At 40.4% G+C, this 14,302-nt stretch overlaps 1 protein-coding gene across 3 annotated transcripts in view; it reads left to right on the plus strand.

The window, feature by feature from the left end:
* ANKIB1 (ankyrin repeat and IBR domain containing 1) overlaps nucleotides 1-14,302 on the plus strand; it is an 80,410-nt gene that overhangs the window by 901 nt on the left and 65,207 nt on the right. The window lies entirely within an intron of this gene.

The following is a 14,302-nucleotide window of genomic DNA, read 5'->3' on the forward strand; positions in this document are numbered from 1 at the left end:
CTTGTTCGTAGCCTGGAAGTCCTGCCTGGAAGTCAGAGCGAAAATGTGTGAGTAGTGGCCAGCCCTGGGAGCGTGTGCCCGGGGGAGCTGTGACAGTGTGACCTGGTTGGGCAACGCCGACAGAGCAGCCCTTGAATGAAATCAAACGCTCGCGATCTCGTGGTTGTTGGGGTTTTTTGTCCTCAAAGATTGAGTCTTGGTACTCTTAGCAGTTTTGTGTAAGTAGCAGTATCACTCTCTAGGTGTGTCTAAGCACATACTGGGAATTGGACAAGTTTAAAAATTAACCTTAATAATTCATGACTATTCAGTCTGTCTCTTACAGTTCAAATAGTATGTAGAAGAAATAGAGAGTCACAAAAACATGCCGTCCTGAATTGCTCCTTCTTTGAGTGCGTTTCTGTGTTTATGGGTTTCAGAAATGGAGTTTTAGTTGTAGAGATAACATCAATAATGTTAAGTGCATTCACTAATGATGGAAATCACTTCTGAGCAGATTTTGGCTGTAGAAGTTAGCAACAAGAAGAGACTGTGTCTTCCTGATATGTATGGCTATTTTATCCTTACTTTCATCTCTTTGGTTTTCAATATGAGACGTGGTGGATTAATGTCTCTTGCGTATAGAGGAGAATTACTCTTCCTTGGGGGGAAAGGGGAAGGCTTTAGTCATACAGAAAGCAACGCATTTTTCAGCTACTTAGAGCATGTGGTTGTTTCATCAAGATGTCTACACAGACATGAACTGGGAGAATTTATTGCAACTTCATGTTCTTTTTTTCTTTTTTGTGGACGTGGAAAGAGTAAATGGCCATCCTTACAAAACAGAGACCAAATTACAGAAGAGGCTTCTGGAAACTTTAATTGCAAGACTTTCTGTGGTCCTGTCCTCAAGCAATTCCTTCTCCAACAAATTTTACTTTATATATTATTCATGAATTACAGTATTACTATAAATCTACTAAAAAGCTAAACAGTGTTAGTGGTCTCCTGTCTTCATATATATGTTTATGCCTCAGCAGAGTATTATGAATGAAAATTAGTTTTGAAAGAAAAAAAATTTTTGAAAAACTACAGCAATGGCACTGTAATAGTAATTGTATCAATAGCCCAAACTCAAAAATTAGGCAAGTAAGTTGTGCGGTCCCTTGAATTTTTACTTGTGCCATACATGTCTCGGTAGGACTAGGTATGCGTGCAGATGTAAGTTCATGATTAGGCTTATTGAAAAAGCAGAGTTTCCTGAGTGTAGTTACATGTTGTGTGTGAATTCACTCATATCTGTAATATGTTCCTATCTGACCTGCACACTCCAGAAAATTACAGAAAACTAATGTGCATCTGACGGGGAATGCCTTCTAGAGCTGACAGGTTTTATTCAATGGAACAACTATAAAAATGGTTTTAGAAAATGTCATTATGTCTTTCTTCACTGTATAAGACCTTGTTAACAGTATCATTGATTTAGTCTGTCCTGAGCAGTCTCCCTCTCCCGGGCTGTGACACCTCTGCTGTGATTGCTTAGCACTACCTCTCTTTTTCTTTCAGTAACAGACCTTTGTTTATTAATTGTTAACTAGTTTGGCTAGCAGGGTTTGTGGTATTTTGTTTGTTTGTTTGTTTTATTTTTTAGGGGTTTTTGTTTTGTGTATTGGAGGGATTTTTTTAAATTGTTTTGCTTTTGAGGGGTTTGGTTGATTGGCTTAGTTTTGCTGTTTAGATACCATGTACTTACGTTACTTTACTAGTTCATTAACTTCACCTTGGAATCTGATAACTAGAAGTTGCTCTGCAGTTGTCATTGTTGATGTTTTGTCACCTTTGCTAAGGTGTCTCATGCCAGTAAGAAAGAAAATTGAGAAGCTGGAGGGTACCAATGCATTTGCTGAACCAGTTACATTTCTAATCATATTACTGTGTTTGCATAATTGGTAATGATACATAGCAAAGAGAAATCTGTTTTGCTTGAAGACCAGCCCTGTGGAAACTCTGAAATGTTAAAAATTATATGGAAAATTGTGTTTTCAACACCGTTATGAAGGCCCCAAGGAAGAGCTGTTGTAGCATTTCAGTATATAAAGGGAAGCCTACAGGAAAGAGGGACTTTTTACCAAGGCCAGTTTTGACAGGACATGGAGAAAGAGTTTTTAACTGTTTTTGATAAGGCAAACACTTCTTTTGACCTAAAGCTTATTTGTAGTACTGCTAATATTCTTGAATTTTCTGTAAGGGATATTATTGGAGTTGCTTCAAAGACATTTTCATTTGGTGGTGTTGCTTAGATTTATATTTTAAAGCAGGTAAATGTTGAACTCTACCTGTTGGAGGATAAATACAGTTAAAATAAGGTAACAGGTTGTGAATGGATTACTGCAAGGGAAATAGAAGGGCCTTGCTAACTGAGTGCTTGGGATCCTTCCTGGTTCAGGTGGCCTTATGGAGGGAGCATTGGTAGGACAGTGTTGTAAGTTACTCTTGTAGCTTTTCTTGTTCAATTCTCTACTGACACGTAAGACTTGGGGACCAAATTAATCCTCTAAAAATAAGTTTTATATTGGTGCATAAACTTACATCTAGAAATCAGTGTTTGTGTTACACTAACGTTATTCTTTGACAATAAGTTAGTGAAGTTTAAATATTACATCATGACAACTAGGGCAGTGTATTATTAATTACTTAAAAAGTAATTCTCATGTGTAGACTTCTATGTTGGAGAAAACTTTTATTAAATTTCCTGGTGATTTTCCCTACTAAAGGGAGTTTCCCAGTTGCCCCGGCTTACTATTTTGACACACCTGAAGAACTTACAGTAGGCGTATTATGGAGGATTCCTTGTCCTTTCTCTGGCTGAATGCAGTGACTTAAGGGATAGGGGCAATAGTGACAAGTTCCTGCCCAGTGCAGCAGCTGAGTCTCCCCTGTGACTACCTCACCTTCCCAGATGCCTTCACATAACACTTAGGAGCCTCTGCATGTGAAACTGAACAATTCCAAGGACAGCATTCATTTTACTTGGTGGTGCTGCCAAGGTTAAGTTGACCTATACCCTGCATCAAAACTGCTTCCACAAAGCAAAAAATACCAATGTCGTAGGAGACTCTTCTTGGGGTAGTCTGCTGCCTCCCTGAAGCCTGGGTTAAAGATATGAAGAGAAAGCATCCTACCCTGGGATGGTCCTCAGATTAATAGCCATTATTGATTTTTTTTTCGGGTAAGCAGCAATGAAGGTGCCACAAGAAGTCTAAGGACAGTGAGAGCAAGTCTCAGTGCCTTGCTTGAGAGATCAGGAGCACAAGTAGTGTACTTCTCTATCCTTCCAATTGTGGGGAATGATGAGGGAAAAAACAGAGAGAGCCATGTGATCAATGCCTGGCTCTGAGTCTGGTGTCACTGAGAGAATTTTGGGTTTTTTTATCATAGTTTCATTTACATGACACCAGGTCTTCACCCTGGCAACAGACAGGTACACACCTGTCTCAGAGGGAGAAAGGGATCTTTGTACAGGAGTTAGCAGGACTCATTAGAAGAGCTTTAAACTGCGTTTGAAGCGAGGAGTTATTGATGTGTTATTAAACACAGAGGCATCTGAGATTGATCATACAAGAATTAGGGCTTCTCCCCCCCCAAAAAGGTTGTAATATTAGTAGGCTGTTAGAGGTCCTTCTACACCAATGCACACAGCACATGCAACAAATAGGAGAAGCTGGAAGCCACTGTGCAGCAGGAAAACTATGATATAATTGCCATTACAAAAACATGGTGTGATGACTCACAGCTGGAGGGCTGCAGTGGAAGACTGTAAACTCTTCAGAAGGGGTAGGCAAGGAAGGAGAGGTGGTGGGATAGCCCTGTGTTTTAGGGACCATTTGGATTGTCTAGAGCTTGATTATGGTGGCAATAGGGTTGTTTATGGGTAGGAATCAGGGGTGAGGGAGGCCAACAGGACAGATACCTGTTTGATAGTCTATTATAGATCATCCAGCCAGATTGAAGAGGCAGACAAAATATTCTCTGAGGAGCTGGGAGAAGTTTTACAGTTACTAGCCCTTGTTCTCCTGCGGGACTCCAACTCACCAGATGTCTGCTGAAAATACAGTACAATGGAGAGGAAACAGTCTAGGAGGTTCCTGGACAGTTTAGAAGATAATTTCCTGACATAATTGCTAATTAAGCCAACTAGAGAAGGTATCCCACTGGACTTACTGTTTGTGAACAGAGACGGGCTTGTGGGTGATGTGATGTTTAGAGGCTGTCTTGAGCACAGTAATTTTGAAATTACAGAGTTTTCAATTCTTGGAGTAGTAACGAGACAGTCAGCAGAACTGCTACCTTGGACTTCCAGAGGGCAGACTTTGGTGTGTTGAGGAGACTGGTTGGCAAACTTTTGGGAGGCATTCCTGAAGGGCAAAGGAGTCCTGGAAAGCTGGACTTTCTTCAAGAAGGAAATCCTAAAGGTGCGGGAGCAGACTGTTCCCGTGTGCTGAAGGAAGAGCTGGCAGGGAAGACCAGCCTGATTGAGCAGAGTTTCAGTCTGAAGTCAGGAAAGAGAGTCTGTGGCCTTTAGAAGAAGTGGTATACACTCAGGAGTACTACAAGGATATCGTGAGGTTACACAGGGAGAAAATTAGATGGGCCAGTTAGAACTTAATTTGGCTACTGCTGTAAAAGCCAATAAAAATGTTTCTATCAGTACATTGGAGACAAAAGGAGAATCTCCATCCTTTGGAGATATGAGGATCTCCAAAGGATATGAGGGGGAAACATACTAACAAAGGATAAGGAGAGAGGCTGAGGTACTTAATGCCTTCGGTCTTTAATAGCATGACCAACTGTTTTCTGAGTATGCAGCCCCCTGAGCTGGAAGAGAGACAAGGAGCAGAATGAAGGCCCTGTCATCCAAAGGGAAGTGGTTGGGGTCCTTCTACACTGCTTAGAAACTCACAAGTCTGTGGGGCTGAATAAGATGCACCCAAGGGTATTGAGGGAGCTGGCAGAAGTGCTCCTCGAGGCACTTTCCATCATTTACCAGCAATTCTGGTTATTGGGGGAGGTCCCATGTGACGAGAGGTTAGCAAATATTACACCCATCTACTGGGAGAGTTGGAAGGAGCATCGAGGGAACTAAAGGCCTGTCAGTCTGACCTCAGCACCAGGTAAGGTTGTGGAGCAGACCATTTTGAGTGCCATCACATGGCATGGGCAGGACAACCAGGGGATCAGGCCCAGCCAGAATGGGATTATGCAGGCAGGTCCTGCTTGACCAGCCTGCTCTCCTTCTGTGACAAGGTGACCCACTTAATGGTCAGGTGTTGTCTAGACTTCTGTAAAGCATTTGACACCATTTCCCGCAGTGTTCTCATGGAGAAACTCTGTGCTTGCATGGGCATACTCTTCTCTGGGTAAAAATAAACCTGTCTGAATGTCTGGGCCCAGAGGGTGGTGGTGAATGGAGTTACATATGGTTGGCAGACAGTCTCTAATGGGGTTCCCCAAGGCCTGGTGTTGGGGATAGTCGTGTTCAATATCTATCCATGGCCTGGAGGAGGGGATGGAGTACCATCAGTAAGTTCACAGACAACACCAAGTCAGTGGGGACTGTTGATCTACTGGAAGGTAGGAAGGCTCTGCAGTGGCTCTACAGGCTGGATTCTCTGCCCCAGGTACTTCACCTGATGATCACTTTTCTTGGAATTAAACATAGAAAATAATCACATTTTTCTAATTTATAAATATCATCCTGCTTTTAAAACAGGCTCTGCTTGTTTTTATAGCAGGTACTTTAATTGACCATAGGAACATTATGTCCTGGTTGTAAATTACGACAAATAAAATAACTTAAGGAGAAAATTGTATTTCTTATGTTTATTAGTTTGAGTTGTCTATTATTTGTGTTGTGTTTGCAGTCCACTTAAGAATTCCTCTTCAAGGACCTTCCAGAGATATTAGTTGGGGTAAGGAATGCCCCCCTGCCCTCTTCTTTCAACTGGATATCAAATAGGAATTTTGAAGGCAAAGTTACTAATGGTATATTTCTATCAAAGCTCTTTTGCAGAAACTCAGAACTGACTCTATTAAAAAGCAGCAGTATATTATTTTCAGTTAGAATGCACAGATGAAGCACTGATGATGATAATTGAAAGACTTTTTGTTATGAACCAATCTTTGGAGAAAAGATCATACTTTATACTCGTCAATGTTTTTGCACATAAAATGCATCAAATACTGGTTCTATTAAAATTTATTGTAGACTTAAGAATAGGAATTTTAGGATTGTTGTCATTTATTAATGAATTCTTTGTACTAAGGATTTGATTGTTACTGTGCTGCTGTGATAAGCAATTGTGTGTTTCTCTTTGTATCTTTATTAGCTACTGTGTATGTAAGATATATGCAAGGCTGGATGCACATCAGGACTTGTTTTCAACCTGTGAATACTGTTGCAACAGAATTTTCCTCTGAAATATTCCTTTTTTTTTATTAACTTGCCTGTGAAAATTACTTGCAGAATTGTTACTTTTTTAGGACTTTTTATTTTTAAATCCAGATGGCTCTGCTGTGTTCTAGATATCTAAGCAGCTGGGGGACAAGCAAATATATTCATCTCCTGTTAACTCTCTCCTATGTTGAAAGACTACAGACAGACTCCTGGCAGAGTATAGCCCATAAAAGTTCTTGTTAGTCTATCAAAATGGTGAATTTCTTCGATGTTGCAAGGAAACTGCAAAAATGTGTAGCTACTAAACTATAAAGACCAATGTTTCAGCTGTGGTCATAATGCAGGTTATACAATCTAGCATTTTATGAACTTGCTCAGTGATGCAGTTTCATTCATGTTTCCTGAATAGTTAAAGTTATGTCTATACTCATAAGGTGAGGGTTTCAATGTATTAAATCTCAGGTCTTGGGACACAGCTCTGTAGCAGAACATGATTCTTCAGCAATGATCTGACATATTTATTCTGTAGAAATACTTCTACAAAATGCTAACACCAAGTAATGTAGGCCTGTGAAGCATTATGAGTTATATATGGTTCTAAGAAAAAGCATTTGTTCTTTATGAAAGAATTCTGTTACTTGCATTCTCTGAATGTTGGTATGTGCAAGTACACAGCCTGCAGTGCTGGGACATCACTAACACCTTATTGCAGTATAAATATACAGTGGCTCTTAATTTAGGCCCTTTTCCCAGACTTCTTGAGAGTCACTGACACAGATACTTTGTGTATTTTGTTCTCCATATTTAGAAGGATGTGTTGGAGAGAAATGATTTGTTGGAGCTATTTCAGTGAGTCACCAAGCGCAAACTGCCCATTAAAAAAAATACTGAAGAGGCCTTATTTGGTGACTTGTGTATTGAAGTACCAGTTCTTTGTAACGTCCCATTTACCAGCCTGTTAATTAGTTAAAATTAAACTATGTGAAAGTGCTTTATCCTTTTCTAGACATGATAATTAGTATTCAGTAAAATTAAATATTGCAGCTTTACATTTATAGTCTTAATGAACTACTTGGTTGAGGTGATGAAACACACCATCAGCAGGCTTGTTGATGATGCCAGGTTGTGTGGGTAGGATGGTAGGGCTGCTCTTGTAAGAGACCTTGACAGGCTGGAGAAATGGGCTGACAAGAACCTCATGGTGTTGAACAGAGTCTGAACATTGAAACAGAATACCCTGTGCAGTAGTACAGGCTGGGAACCAATGGCTAGAAAAGGATGTTGCAGCAAATGACATTGCTTTCCTGGTGGACATCAAGATAAATGTGAGTCAGCGATGTACCTTTTAGCAAGAATGAAGCCAGTTGCTGAGAGAAGTGAGTGGTTCTGTCAGCTTGACATTTGTGCGACTGCATCAGAAACAGTGTCTAGTTTTGTGCTTCTCAGTATGGGAGAGATGCTGACATTCTGAAGCAGGTCTAGAGGGTGACTGCCAAGATAATTAGGGAACAGAAACGAATAATTTAAAAACAGAAGCTGGAAGAGCTGGGTGTCCTCAGTGTTCAGAGAAGAAAGGGGTGGTGGATCTTGTTTTCAGTTAATGGGAGGTGCAGAAAAGACAGAACCAAACTCTTCTTGGAGGAGCTGGGAGACAACAGAAAAAGTTCTGGCAAGCGACCATTAGACATTGGGAAAGATTTCCTTCATGGGGGTGTTGGAATGTTGGGATAAGTTGCCTGGAGAGGCTGTAGGATCTCCATCTTTGGAGATACTCTGACCTTGATTGAGGACAGACTTGAGCAGCCTTTGAAGCCCTGAAGATGGCCTTGGGTAGAGGATGAAAGCAGTTCACCTCCAGAGGTTCCCTCCAGTGTAAGTAAGCGCTTCATATCACATGATATGGTTGCACAACTTTCTCCCTCCTCCACACACAACTGGTTCTGGCCTGGCTGAAGCATTTGGCCCAGAGGTTTTTTGAAGTTTTTTAGTTATTAATTTTTTGTTATCATACATGGTTTGTACTATATGGCTCAAACACTGTTTTTTAACCTGACTTCTGCATAGTCAAAGATTTTAAGTGATCAATCAGTTTAATGGTTTGAATTATCATGTGTCTGTCATGAAATAGAGTAATCCTGAATGAGATATCCTTTTTCCAGCGTTTTGTATATTTAAATATCGTTAAAGTATTTTTTCTGTAATGTGACTTACTACAGAAGTAGCCTAATTACTTGTACATTCTTTCAGGCCATGACATAAATGTGTATTGTTGGGTTATTGGACATTTTTAGGGGTTTTTTTCACCCCAAAATTCATACATCTAGACTTTCTCATGAACAAGTGGCCTGAGGTTTATAAATATTTACTTAGGGAATAGAAGTTAAATTCATTCATCTGGAATAGGAGTTAGGCAGCATGTTCTGGTATAAAATACTTTGTTGTAATCTTTAATTAAAAGGAGATCATTTGGAGGGTTTACTCTGTTACTCTGGATGTAATTACAATGTAAAATATGCAAACTTGAATGAAACAGTCACATAATTTTACTGTAAATGCAATGTAAACTACCTGTTAATTTGGTCTTTATTTCATAGAAATACCTTTTAAGTTACCTCTTGCTGAGATCTATTCAGAAACCCTGTTGATTTTTCTTCCTACATGGATTCATATTATAGATGTGAGTGAGGGCTCAGTATGGAGAACCAGAGTTTTTAAATCAGTCTTTAAGAAGGTGATTAGTTTGGTGTGGTTTTTTATTGCTCCTTCCCTTCTGTTTTAGCCATTTTATGGCTTCCTAGGAAGATATTGAGTCAAATGTCTCCTTCATTAGTCACAAGCCTTAAAATTATACTGAATTAACTTCAGTTTTGTTGAATTGTGGTATCAGGATAGCCATGAGGAGTTACCAATAGCTGTATTTCATTATTTTGTGAATATACAGAGGTTCTTGATTTTAGCATCCACTCATGAGTGCAAGGGAAGAAATGCTGAACCCCCAAATCATGTGTTTTTGGGGAATAACTTCTGCACAAGTAATACAGCTTGTAGCAAAACCAGACACTATTTTCTGTGTGTCTTCAGCGTGCTTTAGCTCCTTCAAAGGAATGATGACATTCAGATCAAAGCAAACTGGGTTAGTGCTACAGGGAAGTGTTCAAAAAAGTTTCTTTTTGAAACATAAAACCTCAGTATGAACTTTGAACAGAAGAATATTCCTGAAACAGTCTAACCGTGGCTTACTTTGAAAATAAGTCCTGCCACATTCCTAAAGCCAGGCAGTCCACCCTGATCATGCCTTGCTTTAACTAGTGTGTACTTTATTTTCCCCAGTGCTGTCTCAGTCTGCTTATTGTACTTCTGTTCTCCTTTCCAGACTGCCCACCCAGCTGCTGTATCCAAACACTGTTACCAAGGGCACTCAGAAATGTTCTGATGCAGTAATTGTGTATTGTGGCCCCAGATCCTACAATTGAGACAGCAAATTGTTTCTATTTAAATGTGCTACATTCTATGAAATCAAAGTGGCTTTAAAATTTGTCCACATAGAACTGAAGTCGTGAGAGCAGTATTCTGGTTTCAAAATGGTTTCACTGGAACAATAAATAGGCTGTAAAATGCAAAGTTTGGGGCTTTTTTTTTTTTAAATACAGCTTGCTGTTGTGATTGATTAAGGAAGTAAGATTTCCAAGTCACACGACCCTTGATTATATCCTGAAAACATGAGCAAGCTGTTGCATAGCTGGATTATATGCCTTTTAGAGTAAGTGGTTCCATCATCCCTGATTCCAGCCTCATGCCTTTGTGTTGCACTACAATAGGTTTTCATACAAACCACCATTTGAAAAGGGAGTCTTTTGTATTTATTTAATCTCCTTTTAGAGGTATATTTTGGTTTCTGTATATGCTGTTTTTTAAGCTGTTAGGTGCTTACTTCGGAGATCTTTCTTACTTTCACTTTGACAAGCAGTGTTCTCTTTCTCTCACTTCTTGTCTGTTGCTTTTTCCCCTTTTGAATCCTGTAGAGAGTAGTTTAATGCAGTTAGAATATCCTTCTTGCTGTACACGATGTTGGATGAATACATACGGTGATACCAGAGTGGCTTTTTAAAGCTCTTTGTGCCTGTTGAAAATTTCAGAAGACCTTAAATCTTCTAATGAATATCTCAGCCCTACTGATAAAGTGTTGCTGTTTCTACATATCCACCAGCAATTGAAACTCAGGTCTGTGGACTGTTCCTCGGTAAATTTTAAGTCTATTGTCAAATATGGTACAACGGGATAAGTGGTATAGGAGGGAAGGAAGGGATTGCTGTTAAATGTCACCCTTTCCCAAACTGCAAGTGGAGAAGGTCTACATTAGACATATTTCTCAGCACTGCTCACTTCAAGACTGTGTTTGTTCAAAGAGCTTTGTGTCAAGTCAGTAGAGTTTGTTCTCTCGGAGTCCTGCTGGGCCCCTGCAGCTACACTAAATGCCATTCAGCAATACCTGGTTTTGACTGCCACAGTAGCAGAGCTTTGTCTTTTTCCCTAGTAAGTGCAAGCTGACCTGTGTCCTTTCTCTGCCTGTTGGACAGGAATTTTAGTTGTCTTTTCACCTAAGTCTTGCTTGCCAAATGTCAGGCACTAGATTAGCATCTGCTGCTGCTATTAACAATCATGTGGAGTTTGGCACAATGAAATTAAAACTGGGCCCAGACAGAGGTACTAGTTTTACTGAAATTTTTGTGAAGGACTGAGGTGAAGTTGCTGTATCAGTTCTTTGTTGAGTTTGATCCTGGTAGACTTTGATACTTCTTTGTATACTGCTGATCGCAGATTCCTGCAAGCTTGGGTGCAGTTTACAGCAGGCAGTGCTGCCTCTGGTGCTGTGATGCCTGCCTGGTATCTGCAGTCTCCCACTCCACCCAACTACATCCTCCAGTCCATACTCCATCCACCATCCCCTTCTAAGTCCATAGCCACTGTCAGAGTAATAGCTGGTAAAATAATGATACAAAAGAAATTTTGTGAAAACAGTTTTGACTTTGGCTAATGCAGTGGTGCTGGTGTAGTACCTTGCCTCCAGCAGCCAAACAACTGCAGGCTTTGCACAGTTTCCACATTGCTGTGTTTCTGCTTCTGTCTGCACTTCAGTAGGAACAAACACGGTTTTGAACGTATTTCCACTCTTTGCAGTATGCACTGGTACAAATAGTCCTGCCTTCCTATCACTGCTGCCATGCTCTGGCCATTTGGACCATCAACATTGAGGAAGAAAATGCAGAAGAGAGAGCTGATCTGAGTTACAGCTATGCTGCTTCTCTGTGCAGTCACAAAGGCAACATGCCAGGAAAAAAACAAGTGCAGAAATATGGATTAACAGAAAAAGCGGATCAGAAACAAAAAGGGTGAGAATCAGCTCTAGTGTCAATTAAAACCACTTTAGAAACTACAGACTAATTTTCTAAAACAATAATGGAGACAGATTTCCAGCTTGAGAAATATGTGCTTCATAGTAGCTGTAGAAGTTACTTTATAATTTCCGAGGCTTTCAGGGATCTCTGATAGAGGTCACACACAAATCTGGGCACTAGTAACAGGGAAGTGGACCTAGGGCAGAATAAGACCAGGACAAGAAGTGTAGGGGAAAAAGAAATGCACTTTTAATGGCTTTTTTCTAGCAAGGCATGGGGGTAGGGAATGTTCTCTTGTGATGTGTTTTACTTTACAAGCAGGAAGAGCTATTCTTAAATAAAGTGCCTGTGTGCTCCATTGGCACCAAAGCAGATTTGTCATAAGGCCATCACAACTCTGCAAGCTGCTGTAAGTAATACAGCTGGTTCCCCCAGCTTTTGTCTCGTCTACCACTGCTTGCCTTTGCTTCTGCAGAGGTGTGTAATGAAGCTGGAAGTGTGTGATTTTTCTTTTAACAAACTCTGTATTCTTGGACCTTACTCTCGTGGATATCTGTCTTGTTTTCAGGCAGCCAAGTACAAGTTTGCCAGTGCTTAGTTAATGCTGGATGGATGATTGAACTTTCCCTAGTCGTAGGACAGGCTGCTTAAGAGCTGCTTTATGAGTCATGGTAGAGGAAGCTGAATGGGCTTGTCAAGCTGAAGGAGAGACATGGTGACTTGACCAACAGCAGTAAGCCTGACTTCTACATCAGCAGGCTGGATTGCATAGTCTCAGGTGGCTGTGCACCATCTTCACCTGCATATCTGCTGTCACTGCTTTGCAGCCAGGTGTGGTGGACTTGGAAGTCTTCCCCTCTATGAGGACGCGTGCTTAGCTATGGAGGCAGCAGGAAGGGAACACACGTCCCAGTCACAGCAGCACCCCAGCAGGGAAAGCCCCTGTGTGGATGTCCGCTGTGACTTTGTGAGCAGCATTCAGAAATAGCACTGGCTGAGAACCTGTGTGGTGTCACTGACACCTCCCGAGTCAGGAGGATGGCCTGGATCTTTCTGTTCTGCAGGACCTCCCTGTCCAATGTAGCAGCAAATAAGGGACAGGAGAGGTCCTGAAAGTCACCTTACCTAACCAGGAGTACCAGATCCACTGGTAAGGTAGCTGTGTTTGCAGCACGGTCAGTCAGAACTGTATGGAGCAGACATGGAAGAGTCAGTGATGAACAAAGCCCAGACTGGGTTAACTCACTTTGTGTATTTCGATACTAGATGGTCTTGTGAGCAAGCAGTATTATAAACAAAGGGTAAGTCCAGTAAATGCTGCTTTTCAGAACACATGCTTGCTGTAACAGTGACTGTAAAAAGAGGTAAGACAGCAGCTTTCCCTAAGAAAACCTCAAAAAGCAACCATTCTGCAAAAGTTTGGGCAGTGCACAAAGGTGAATGAGGCAGACAAGGTGTAATGGGATCTTGGGTACTGGATAGCAAACCAGAGGCTTTTGCTGAGGAGAGGAGCATTACTGTTATGACCATTAGTCTGATGTTGAACAGACTTAAATCTCGTACCTCAGGTGATCTGGTTCTCTGGCAGTCCAGCATAACTGTGAATTGCAATCTAACTTTTTTTTATAATAATTCCCTTTTTTAGACTGCAGCATTCTGGTTTAAAGCATAAAAAGTAAAGTATTTCCTGACTAGTATATTAAACTGTGTAAATAGTGTCAAATGCTTAAATCTGTTTCTGGATGCAAAAGTTTTTTTCTTCAAATTGGGAAGACAGGTGAAATTTTTCAGATATGCTTTGGCCATTCAAGGGTTTTCTGTGAGGAGTTGTCTCCTTGTTGTTCCCTAGGAAACATGAAGAACAGTAAAGAGAGTGACAAGGTTTACAGACTACAGGACAACATGGGAACAGGGAAGTTCAGGGAAGAGGGGCAATTTTTTTAGATAGTTTCCTTTTGTTTGTTTTTGTTATGAAGTAGAGAGGAATAAGGAGAAGAAAGGTCTGTGTATATGATACTATGAACATTACCAGAGTAGGAGAAAAACTGCTTATCCTTTCCTCTCTTTTTTATAGCATCTGGCTACAGTCTTTTATTGCTAAGTAATTCAGCATCTCTCAGTGAAAGTGGGCTTTTATGAGAAAATGGGGAGGGAAGTCTAAAATAATTAAACATTCCTAAAAGACAGAATATCACTGTAATGTAAATCTTAATGTAAAAATATTCTAGATAAGCTCTACAGGTTTCCTGCATTCTAGCTAAGTCAAGCAAGGTAAAAGGACCATTTCTTTATCAAGTATCGTTTGCCAAAGTAAAATGTACTTACTTGATGATGAGAGCCAGTGTCTAAATTTGTAGGTCTAATTTCAGAACTAAGATCTGTGTTGAATCTTGTGCAAAAGCTGTGGAGATTCTGATTCTGATTATTTTTCTCAGTGCAAATATGATTTTCTTTAGTACTCTTTTTGATGACT

The sequence above is a fragment of the Pithys albifrons genome, chromosome 7 (genome assembly GCF_047495875.1).
Source record: "Pithys albifrons albifrons isolate INPA30051 chromosome 7, PitAlb_v1, whole genome shotgun sequence".
NCBI lineage: Eukaryota > Metazoa > Chordata > Aves > Passeriformes > Thamnophilidae > Pithys > Pithys albifrons.